The 11,037-nt window shown below is 40.9% G+C and overlaps 1 protein-coding gene across 1 annotated transcript in view; it reads right to left on the bottom strand.

The window, feature by feature from the left end:
- The window catches only part of sphkap (SPHK1 interactor, AKAP domain containing), a 401,207-nt gene extending 397,249 nt beyond the window's left edge, over positions 1-3,958 (bottom strand). Inside the window, exon 1 of the mRNA XM_072572291.1 lies at positions 3,802-3,958. The gene's annotated coding sequence lies outside the window, so the exon portion shown is untranslated. The remainder of the gene's footprint in view (positions 1-3,801) is intronic.
- Positions 3,959-11,037: the final 7,079 nt, after the last annotated feature.

Here is an 11,037-nt window from a genome sequence, read left to right on the forward strand (position 1 = left end):
ACCAGTTCAGATAGTGCAAGCCAAGAATTGGCTCAAACAGTATGGTGCTCAACTGTTGTTGATGAATCGCATGTTGAAGAGCAAGGTGTCCAAATCACCAAATACAACAACCCTGGACACAAATTGTAGCCCAGGACAGTGTCCCAACTTAAAAAAAACTGAACACCTAGCAATGTAGAAAGAAAGTCAATGATCTTATGTGCTCCACAATTGTAAGCACCACCATCTTCTCTTTGCAAACTCTCACTTATGGGGCCTGCATTCATTCTAAATTTGCCGCTGTTCATGCATCTCACCAAGACTCACAAACACAACTCTCAGTATTGTGTGCATCATATCCATTCAATAGCTCTTACACACCACATCTTTCCAAACTATTAACCCTTCCAACCTTCTGCACTTCCTACTCACTAAATGCGTACACCACCATATTTCACACTCTTTTTTAACTAGAATGTGTATATCACCCCTCTTCTTCATGAACAGAGAGGCAAAATACATACATAGAATCTTTTATGCATGCATACCACAAAGGCTGATTTACATGTTGGAAATTTGCACCATCTAAAACCTCAGTGAAGGATGCAGTGTAGGTAGCATGGAAATATGGCAAATCAGGGTTTTAATTAAATTATGTAATAATAATATCACACAATTTGATAATAAATCCACACACAAAAATAGCAGAGTTGTCTGCATATTTCCACTCTCACAACTATCTGTCTATTCCATTTGGAGTGAACATGATCCTTGAATGGTTTATTGATGAACACATCCAAATGTTCAATCACAAATATTAGACTGCCTGATGTAACTGCAAATTCTTTGTTATTGCTTTACAGTGTTATCGACCAGGCCAGACCCCCCTCAAATATATTAAAGAAAAAGCCCAGACCCTAATTTTGCTAGTTGTTTTAAGGAGGTGTAACACAGATATTCCAGGAGGGATGCAGTTGGTCAAACCACTTAGTTTTAAACAAGACAGAATTTGTTTACAAGATTACCAAATGAAACACAAACAAGAGGACAGAATACAGAATAACCTAACCTATCCAAAAATGCAACAGATTATACCAATTTAGTGATGCTGTTCCCAATACTTGCAACAATCCCATAAACATCCCTTGGCACAAAAGGTAAAATCAAACATAGGGTCTTACAGGAGACAGAGAGAGAGAAAGAGAGAGAGAGAGAGAGAGAGAAAATCAAACCAGAGAAAACCTGAACTGGAATAACTGGCCACTCACCTTTCATTGTACAAGTGTTTTTTTTAACTTGAAGGCCTTTTGTCCAAGGCAATATCTGTTAGCTATAATCAAATTGGCCCTAAAACTCATCTAAGCCAGACTTTTCAGAATTGCTGCTTCTACAACCTCTCTGAGAAAAACACCAAGGACAGCAAAACCTTGTTATAGGAGCTGCATCATAACAGCAGTCACCTCTTAATGTCATTGATTATATAGGATCGCATTCATAACCTGGTGTTCTTTTATCAGGTCATTGAACAGTATTAGTCCAAAACCTTAGTCCATCCTCATCCATTGTCATAGACTTGCACAAGACCCCCTGAAGGGAACTTGATTTTTGGCATTGTTTCACATTTAAAAACGACCATAAGCTTTACTTTCATTCCATCAGCCATGCAAGTGAATACCATTGTGAACGTTGTCTTCTCGTGTTCTGTAGCTTTTTACTGGAACTGTTTTTGGAAACTTCCACATCACTGTTCATTTGCTGAACATATCGAAATTCACAGATGTTTCATCCCTGTTGCTGATGTGACATGATGTGTGTGTCCTTTTGCTGCTGTCTGATGACGATGTGTTAGGAATTGGTAATAAGGACATTGAGGTCTTTTGGTCGTCACTTGGTCTTCAGCAACAACATTAGACATTTTCATTCCATAAAGCATCGACAAATACCAGCTGTCACTCTAAAACCTTTACTGGGTTTAAAAATTGGTTTGCCCATTTAAATGTGTATGTACACATTATTTTTCTGTTGATGATATAACTATTGTCGTCACTTTTGAGGATCCATTCTGATGTATGCATCTCAAGATCATGCCAATGGCTGGTCCCTGTTTCTCATGATTTATTAATCTTGGACAACTTTAGGTCAGATTCCTTCTTCCATTCTTGCAACATTCTTTCAATAACACCAAATTCTCTCATGGCAACACAGTTATTTGACATACCAGCAAATGGTATGTAATGTTTCAGTGAAGGTAATGTGCTATTCCCAGAGGTACTACAAAAGTTAAAGTTTTTATAAAAGTAAGCAAAATTCCCCAATTTGCCTGCCTTTCAATCCCAAATTGAGAGAAAGTGCAGACCAAGTTTTGGTACTTAACGCGAATGTTATTGATCACACATAAACAGATCGGAGATAAAAATAAACATTTATGAACCTTTGATATATACTGCTTAAAATGCGAACCCCTTATAAAACTTCCCGACAGACATGTACAGACAAACACAGAAAAACATGGGTCATAATAGAAGATAAAGACTGGGACGGCCACTTTTTACAGGGCTCAATGAAATGATCATTTTGAGTTGTCAGGACATCCCGCTCTTCTTTCCTCCTTCTCCAGTAACATCACTTTCTTGCACAAAATACAAGATGACGGATTCATACATTGGTTAAAAGCCACCACTTATAGAAACTGGTGAAGTGAAATAAACTGGCTTGCTTCAAGCTTGACGTGTTTCTTTCACTTCAGAGAAAAGACTGAAGGTCCAATGGCTTCTAACCAAACAGACAAACCCAGAAGCTGTTCAGCTGCTTGGGTGCCAATCACATAGTTGTTGGCACGCAGAAGGACTTTGTTTTCAACAACTATTCAACACCCCACAGACCAATCATCTACTTGCTTCTCCCTTAATGTATGCCCCCAGGCTCTAGCTCATCTGTAGTAACCTCCCCCAGTGTTTGAGCAAACAGCAGTGTAAATAATGCATCCAATGAGTGTCAAGGAATTTGATCATTAGAAATGTATTACACTATTCTTAGTTTTTCAGACAATTGTTTCTCTATTTTAGTCCACAATCAAAACTACAGTAAAAAGTAATCAATACGGTCTTTACAGTTATGAATTTTAACTTCAAACGAACTTCAAATTATATTCCTTTTGCTAGATGACCCATGTCTGTTTGTCATTTCCAATGTGAGGTCTTCTCTGTGTGATCATGTCTTAAACTCTCACAAATGTTTTCGACATCATCTTTACTTCATGCACTGACTTATAGCGTGAATAAAACATACATTTCTAGGGTGAAAAATCGAACCCAACTCCAAAAATGAGTATAGTATTTCTGAGTAGAGAACGGAATCGACTTATTTGCCAAGTATAGGACTGAACATGATTTTGGCATTGAAAAAGCAGTCTAATATCTTATACAACAGGTCAACTCATATACTGGAATATGTGGTAATACTGTAACATTCAATTGGAAGGTTCTAACCTTATTTAAATTATCTTGAAAGATATTGTACAGAGTTTTATTTATAGATAATCATACCCAATGCTTCAAGTTTTTAAAGTAATTATGAGTGATGCTATGGAATTGAGAAAGCTGCATTCTTATCGAGTACAAAGATCCCTTTCATAAAGACACCAAACAAACCAACAAAAGAACTGTCATCTGAGTCAATTCAGTGTTTGAAAGCAGTAACTGTACAAAACACTGCAGCAATGAATATAATAGAGGGTTTTCAAAGAGGGCTATTAAACCTCATTGTAGCTAAGCAATCTGAAATGTAGAATATCACATTTAGAATATTAAACTGTTACTGTACCTGTTATACAGAGGTTAAAGCCTCCAACATGTTAAAACTTCTCTTCAAAAGACTCAACTGCTGTGTTTTAAACTGAAGAAGCTGGCTGTGACAGCTGTTGGCTGTACTGTGAACTCGGTATTATGCCGTATGAAAGAACTGGCTGCCCTGTACATTCATATACTCCAGGAAGGATTGTTAAAATGCACAAGTGCTACGTCAACTGCTCAAATGCGTGACTGAATTTAATGAAAGGAGCAGCAGAGCTGACAGAATACTTTACCTCACTGAGGTAAATTAAATCTGTGTTCAGATTGGCTTAGTATAACAATACAGGATTGGTGTCAAAGTGAGCTATTTTGGAGAGAAGAATATCAGCCCTCTGCACATTAATGCTGATTGGTGAGGCTCCTAACCATGAATTGCCTTAACTGAGCATTCATACAGATAAATAAGCACATATTCGTATGTAGCTCACATACATCCTCTAATACGGATATAATTTAACAAAAAAGACTATGAATGATCTTATGGGGATATCTGAATATATGCAAAACCTAGGCTATACTTATCTATTTTGATAAGTAAATTCAAAATCTTCTTTATACAGTCAATTTTTTTTGTAGTATTATGAGCTAGTTCATTCAGTTACAGGAACAGTCTTGATGTGTTAAGACAGCTTACTTCAATTTTGATTTTCACATCACAAATATATAAATAACTATATGGGGTATGTGATACTATATCTGGTAACCCTCCAGGCTCCTGCAGCCTTTTCTCTCCTCCTCTTTGCAGGATCACAATAAATCTTATATTTGAGGATAATAGAGAAAGGCTTTAATGAAGAAAAAGAACATTTGTGATTTAATTTTCTCATTTTTGGTGAAAATTACATCAGTAAGTTCCAAATCTAGCTCTGTCGATAATCACTGATCGCTTTTACACATGGAGCTTTCTTAAGGGTGAAATTATTTAAATCCTAAATGTTATATGGTATCTTGTTTTCATTCCATTGTGCTCACCTTGTACAAACCAATTAAATTGCAACTGTCCAGATACAATCTTCAGGAGTAGTGTCTCCAGTCATTACTACAGTTCTGACCAGTGTTGAAACAAAAGCAGACGCACTATCCACAAATTAAATCCTCATGAGAATTCAAACTACTGAAAATCCCTGGGAAAAAATGAGGGCATAATCCTTCGGAAAGTTGCATCTCTTTCCACATTCTCATCTCCTGTCAGCCAAAAGTAATCACAATGATGTGAAAAACTCATGAGAGTTTGCTTAAGTTTTAAAGTTTTTGCCCTCTTGTTACTTTCAACTTGCTTTCATCCACTGCCAAAGCTGAAAATGTTATCCATGCCATTGTCACCTCCAGTCACAACTAATCCCAAGCAGACTTACATTCTCCACCTGCCATAAGCTTAAACTCATCCAAATCTCTGCTACCTGTAACCTACTCTGTACCAAAGCACACATTAGCCCTGTCCTTGTTGACCTATGGAGACATTGAGGTCTGCAGATACTGGAGATCAAAGTTGAGAGTGTGTTGCTGGATTCCTGATGAAGGGCTCTGGCCTGAAAAGTCGATTTTCCTGCTCCTCAGATGCTTGTTGACCTATGATAGCAACTGGCTCTCAACATTTCAAAGCCAAAATTATGATCTTCATGGCATCTTTTGTCTCTGTCTTTGAAATCACCACCATCCTCAAAGGCCTTTCAGAAGTCTGTGTTGGGCCCCAGCTATGCCTGTCTCTTTGTCGGCTACGTAGAACAGTCCATCTTCTGTAGTTACACCGGCACCACTCCGCACCTCTTCCTCTGCTACATTGATGACTGCATTGGCGCCACCTCGTGCTCCCGTGAGGAGGTTAAGCAGTTCATCAACTTCACCAACACATTCCAGCCCGACCTTAAATTCACTTGGACCATCTCTGACACCTCCCTCCCCTTCCTGGACCTTTCCATCTTCATCAAAAATGATCGACTTGACATTTTTTACAAACCCACAGCTACCTGGATTACACCTCTTCCCACCCTACCTCCTGTAAAAATGCCATCCTGTATTCCCAATCCCTCCACCTCCACTGTATCTGCTCCAAGGAGGACCAGTTCCACCACAGAACACACCAGATGGCCTCCTTCTTAAGAGACCGCAATTTCCCTTCCCATGTGGTTGAAGATGCCCCCCAGCGCATCTCATCCACATCCTGCACCTCCACCCTCAAACCCCACCCCCTCCAGCTGCAAAAATGACTGAACCGCCCTGGTCCTCACCTTCCACCCTACCAACCTTCGCATAAACCACATCATCAGCTGACATTTCCACCACCTCCAAACGGACCCCACCACCCCTCTCCACCCCTTTCCACTTTTCGCAAAGACCGTTCCCTCTGTGACTACCTGGCCAGGTTCACGCCCCCTCCAACAACCCACCCTCCCCTCCTGGCACCTTCCCCTGCCACCACAGGAATCACAAAACCTGCGCCCACACTTCCTCCCTCACCTCCATCCAAGGCCCCAAAGGAGCCTTCCCACATCCATCAAAGTTTTACCTGCATATCCACCAACGTCATTTATTGTATCTGTTGCTCCCGATGCGGTCTCCTCTACACTGGGGAGACTGGAAGCCTTCTCGCGGAGCGCTTGAGGAAACATCTCCGGGACACCCATACCAATCATCCCACTGCCCTGTGGTCTAACATTTCACCTCCCCATACCACTCTGCCGAGGACATGCAGGTCCTTGGCCTCCTCCACCGCCACTCCCTCACCATCTGACGCTTGGACGAATAACACTTCGTCTTCCGCCTCGGAATACTTCAACCCCAGACCATCAATATGGACTTCACCAGTTTCCTCATTTCCCCTCCCCTCACCTTATTCCAGTCCAACCTTCCAGCTCAGCACCACCCTCATGACCTGTCCTACCTTCCAATCTTCCTTCCCACCTATCCACTCCACCCTCTTCTCTGACCTATCACATTCATCCCCACCTCCATCCATCTATTGTACTCTTGGCTACCTTCTCCCCAGGTAAAAACAATGACTGCAGATGCTGGAAACCAGATTCTGGATTAGTGGTGCTGGAAGAGCACAGCAGTTCAGGCAGCATCCAAATAGCTATTTGGATGCTGCCTGAACTGCTGTGCTCTTCCAGCACCACTAATCCAGTATCTTCTCCCCAGTCCCACCCCCCTTCCATTTATCTCTCTACCCCAGAGGCTCCCTACCTTCATTCCTGATGAAGGGCTTTTGCCTGAAATGTTGATATTCCTGCCCCTCGGATTCTGCCTGACCTGCTGTGCTTTTCCAGCACCACTCTAATCTAGACTCTGATCTCTAGCATCTGCAGTCCTCACTTTTGCCTAGTTTCTCTGACTCAGTTTGTAAAGTAATTCAACACACTATTGTACTAAATGTGGGCAGAGTAAAGCAAGGGCACAATATTGTACCATGTGTGACATGAACTCTGCACCTTCTTTGAGTCATGATTCAGATGCTGTCTCACTGTCTCATTGACATCACACTCTGCTCCCTTAGGAATAAATTCATTATGACTTTGTATCAATAATATATATGCAAGCCACTTCAAACTTATTGCATTCTTTTTGGTCTATAATTAGTTGCTTCTGTGTAAGTTAACAGTCCAAATTTTTATTTTGAAAGAGTCTTTGGCCTATTAGAAGGTCATGAGGTAATAAGGAGAAGGAATTCTTACTTTCAATCGCAAAAGCTCTTTTCCAATGGATATTCTCCATTGTGGTTTTGCAGTTGCTTTTATTTTTAATACACCAGGAAGTTTCTGTCTTTCTATTATTTTTCCTTCCTTTCTCCATTGGCATTCTCAATAAACGAAAAGAAGAACTGGCATTTTTATAGCACGCCTCATGACCTCTGGTAATCCCAAATTGCTTCATTACTAATTAGGCATTTTTGAAATGTAATTTAATATAAATGATTCCGGGGCTCTTGTGATGCAGGGATAGTGTACCTACCTATGAGCCAGGAGACCTGGGCTCAAGTCTCAGATGTTCAGATGTTCCAGAGGTGTGTAACAACAAGTAAGTTGTTTAGTAAATATCTATGAGTGGTTCTGTTGAGCCTAACATTGTCCAACATATAACCTAGAGACCAAGGGTTTCCATCCAGTTGCCAATAGCTTACAAACTTGTGCCCAACATAAGCTGCCCATTAGGGAATTGATGGTGAAACGTTCCATAAGGAGCTGCTAGTGAGACTAACAACAGCAAGCAGGGGTCAGAAACAGCCTGCAACTGGAAAAGCAGCAAGCCATGGAAAGGTACACAATAACACTTGATCAGTTTTCAGAGGAGCAGTGAGTCAGCAGGGAAGAGAGGTTACCGGCCCAGAGCCTTCTACACTGACAGGAAGTGGGCAGGAAAGGTTGCTGGATGAGAGGTTTGTGTAGAGAGGTGAGGGAAAGGGGAGACACTACCAACCACACCACTGGAAAGTTTACCCTTCTGATCGGCAATGTTTGCCTGACCTCAAAAACTTAATGGGGCAAAGTCCCAACCAGTTTAAGCTCTTCATCACAGGAAAGAATCAAATGAATCTTCAGTGTAACGATTGTGTTCTTTTTTGAATAAGAAAATCAAAAATTGTACACCGTCCTCAAGACGTGGTCTCACCAAGGCTCTGTACAGCTGCAGCAACATTACTCTTATATTCCTGTTCCCTTGCAATAGCCACCACTTTTCTTTCCTAATCCCTGTACCGTTGAGTTTTGCAATCTCTTCATTAAAATAACAACTGTTTGTCTATATGTTGCCAAAGTAGACAACTCAAAGTAGACAAGCAGGAGGCTGGAAGAGCACAGCAATCCATGCAGCATCAGGAGGTGAAGAAGTCGATGTTTCAGGTGTAAGCCTTCTTCAGGAGGTAGACTAACTCCACATTTTACCACATCATACTTCATCCGTCAAATTTTTGGCTCTCTCATTTAAGCTATGCATATGCTTCTTTGCAAATAGTTTAAATTCTTGCACTGATCATTGTGGCTCTCCACTACTTACAGTTCACCAACCCAAGAAACAACCCATTTATCACTATTCTCTGCTTCCTTTTGGCTAATCAATCCTTTCCTCATGCCAATGTTACCCTATGCAGAATGAACTATTTTATGCAGTAATCTTTAATGTGGCACCCTACCAAATGCATTTTAGCAATTCAAGTACATATGTTGGTTTCTCTTTGTCAAAAAATTCTGATGTCAGATGTGGAGGTGCCGTTATTGGACTGATGTGGATAAGGTCAGAAGTTACACCGCACCAAGTTGTCGTCCAACAGGTTTATTTGAAATCACAAGCTTTCGGAGTGTAGCCCTTCATCAGGTGAAGAGAAGGAAAACATACAGGCACAGAATTTATAGGCAGAGAGATCAATGAGCAGAGAGATCAAAAGATGTTTAAAATGGTGAGTGAAATGTCAAATTATAAGTCTCTGAATGTGATCAAAAGTGTCAGACAATATGAATAATGTGTCAACAGCTGAATAACAAGCATAGGGATGACCTATAATCCAATTTATTGAGGCAAAGAGATAATTACAAAAAATTAAAACTAAGGTGGTGCTGGAAACAAACCAAATGACTGGAATAACATGATAGGTATAAGAGTCATATGCTGAGGGTCTAACTAAAGTAATAAGTAATCCAAAACTGGACAAATTAATTAAGGTAGAGAGATCATAACAAGTTATCAAGGTAATGGTGTTGAAGCAGGACAGTAAGGAAGATTTTACAACAGTATAGTGGGTTACATGAAGCATGACATGAACCCAATATCACAGTTCTGGTCATCTCCATGGGTACGAAACCGAGCTATCAGTTTCTGTTCTGTGATTCTGCATTGTTGCGTATCTCAAATACTGGACTACAATCTGGTATCATGTGACTTCTGATAAACCAGATAATTACTATTTCTCTTTCACAAAACCTTGTTGACTCTGTTTGATCGAATTATGATATTTGTAATTAGTCTGTTGCAACATCCTTAATAATAAATTCTTGCAATTTTCCTGTGACAGTTGTCAGGCAAACTGGCCTGTAATTTCCCACTTCCAGTCAGTCTGCTTTCTTGAATAATTGTGTTAGGTTAGTTATTTTCTCATTAACTGGGACACTTCCAGAATCTAAAACAAAATTTAAAAGATGATAATTAATACCTCTACTATCTCTGCAGCCACTTCATTTAAAAGCTGAAAATACATGCCATCTGTTTCTGTACACTTAATTGTACTTTAGATTGAATAGTTTCCCAGAACTTTCTCCGTAGTTATGGTGACTGACTTAAATTCCATGCCCCCCTTCTTTCCCTGCACTCCCTTCAACCATTGACACTCAGTTGCAGCAGTGTATACTATCTACAGGATGCATTACAGAAATTTATCAAAGACAAACTACAACAACTTCCATCTAGAAAGACAAGGGTGGCAGACACATGGGAACATGACCACCATCTTAAAGTTCCCCTCCAAGCTGCTCACCATCCTGACTTGGAAATATATCACCATTCTTTCATTGTCACTGGCTCAGAATCTTGGAATTCCCTCCCTCAGGGCACTGTGCCTCAACCAACAGTGCATAGTCTGCAGTTGTTCAAGAAGACAGCTCACTACCACCTTCTCAATGGCAATTAGGTACAGGCAATAAGTGCTGGCCAGCCAGTGGCATCAATGTCCCATGAATGAATAAAAAAAAATTGTGTAGTGGCTTGTGTCATGGGGCACTTAATTGGGTAAGATTTGGCAGGCTACCCCAAATACACTTAATTTTGAACAAACATCCTCCTTTGAATGCTGCCAGTATTAATCCAGAGGCCTGTGAGGTTGTTGCCATGTGGAGACCATGACCCACATGTTGTTTATGGCTTCCTGGGAGGGTCCTTCATTTCTTCATGCCTGATCAAGGCACCCAGCACCAGGAAGGGATGGGGCCCACTGAAAACCAACCCTGGTTGCCCTATACTGCTTCCCTTATTACTCTCACCCCACAAAACCCTTCCTGCCATTGCTTACCTCTGGTCTGAGTTGGTCCTGGGGCAAGCAGGTGGCATGGTGGTCCAGTGATTAGCACTGCTGCCTCACAGCACCAGGGTCCCAGGTTCGATTCTGGCCTCAGGTGACTGTCTGTGTGGAGTTTGCACATTCTCCCCATGTCTACGAGGGTTTCCTCCGGGTGCTCCAGTTTCCTCCCACAATCCAAAGATGTACAGGTCAAGTGAATTGGCCATG

The sequence above is a fragment of the Chiloscyllium punctatum genome, chromosome 6 (genome assembly GCF_047496795.1).
Source record: "Chiloscyllium punctatum isolate Juve2018m chromosome 6, sChiPun1.3, whole genome shotgun sequence".
Lineage (NCBI taxonomy): Eukaryota > Metazoa > Chordata > Chondrichthyes > Orectolobiformes > Hemiscylliidae > Chiloscyllium > Chiloscyllium punctatum.